The sequence below is a fragment of the Chelmon rostratus genome, chromosome 6 (assembly GCF_017976325.1).
Source record: "Chelmon rostratus isolate fCheRos1 chromosome 6, fCheRos1.pri, whole genome shotgun sequence".
NCBI classification, from domain to species: domain Eukaryota; kingdom Metazoa; phylum Chordata; class Actinopteri; order Chaetodontiformes; family Chaetodontidae; genus Chelmon; species Chelmon rostratus.
This window is the reverse complement of record NC_055663.1, coordinates 29,468,087-29,469,961: the sequence shown is the minus strand read 5'-3', so window position 1 is coordinate 29,469,961 and position 1,875 is coordinate 29,468,087.

The window sequence follows — 1,875 nt, the reverse complement described above, 5'->3', positions numbered from 1 at the left end:
ACACACAGCGGAAACGAGCTCGTTTCCGGTCAGCGTTTCAAAATAAAACGGAGCTGTCTTATGTAGAGCAGTTGCTGATATAGTTTGGCTTTTTGTAAAGGCACAATAAAGGTTGCCGATTATTCTTATTTCATTTTATTATTTTATTCGATTAGATATTTTTGATGATAAACGTTATTTATTGTTCTACTTTTTCATTAATTTTTTCTATGTCATTGTAGTAGCATATATGGATATATAGTACATTAAACTTACTGAAAGAAAGCAACAATTTATTACAATGTAAGAATACAAAGAAACATTTAACAAAGAACATGCAGATTAAATATCTGTAGTATCTCACCCGTGTGTGTGTATAAACTGTTTACCAGTTTACATTATGAAGTTAAAAGTTTTCCGCTTTTATTCTTGGAAGCGGTTCCTGTATTGCCTATGGGTCACAGACACACACACAGTAACACCTGCTCATGGGTGTAGATACCTTTATCTTTACCTTATCTTAACATATGGACAAGTTGTTTTTGTGAGTGGAGCGGATGCAGTTTCTCTGTGGAGATAAACAGGAAAATGTTGACTTAGTTTGGGGTTCCAGCGCACCTTGTGTGGGCGGTTTTAGTGCCTGAAGAACCTGCACATTAAGAGCGACCATTCAAAAGTACACATGCGTATCCGGATCTGTTTTTACTCGAGAGAAAGGGACGGAAAGTGGACGATGTGTGGCTCAATTCAGAGGGCGGGTGGAGCTGCGTGGATGTGATCGCCCCTACGAGCTGCCCACAGGTCAAAACGAGCATCCACCGGCGGCCACCCTTCAAAGAGGACCTGTCAGCGAGCCGCTCTGTGGATCCACAGCAGAGCGCGCGCTGCCTCACAGCGCTTAGACACATGCACAGTGCTGAAGGCTCTCCACCAATCAGGTTCCAGAGCTGAGGAGCTGCCTCCTGCTCGGCCCGTCGCACGATGATGACCGAAACAAACCGAAAAATGTCACTAAAGTTTTAATTCAACATCTGTGCAGCACGGAAGCTGATTATATCAGGAAAGAAATAAGTTAATAAAAAGAGGAAAAGCTGTGAATAAAAACAAATGAAACGTGTCAACATGTGATCTCAAAGGTTTGCAGAATCTTGACATGTGATAAATCTGATTTACTATCACATGGTTCTCATTTACAGGTTCATACTTTGGCTTTGATGACATGTTGACACGTTATACTGCAATTTAAACTGAAAACTAATACATTTGATGTAGTTTCACATAATTTTGACGTGCAGTAATTAAAAGAATTCCATTGTCATTGCTGCGATGTTGACTTCAGCAGCCATGATGGCATCTCATTGTTTTCACTCAGTTAGTCATGTTTTTGACTTTGTATGTTGAGTTTTTCTATTTTTAGTATTCCTGCATTTCTTTTTTTTCCTGACAGAAATGTAAATGTGCTTGTATCCTTTAATCTCTCTGTTTGTGTGTGTATTGCTGGTACTTTATGTACTTTTAAGTGTTTTGCTACTTGTTCTGTATTCATAAATATAGTGTGTGGATGTTTATACAGTATAAGTTTGAAATGTACTTGTATGTATCTGTATATGTGCTACTCAGCAGAGACTTACTCCTTTCAAATACTTATTTGCCATTTTATTCCCTAAAATAACTGTTGTTTCCTCCTACATGATAAACCTTTCATGTTGAAACTAAAGTCAAAGCAGATCCCGAGCGTATCAATAAAAAGTGTCTTCATCTATGTGTGTTCGTACTTTTTAAAGCTAATATGCGGGTCAACATATCTCATTTAATATTCATAGCTGAACACTCTGAAAATGTTTTGAAGAAGTGATCACACACAGCTGATTTTATTCTTTTGTTCCTTGTGAAGCG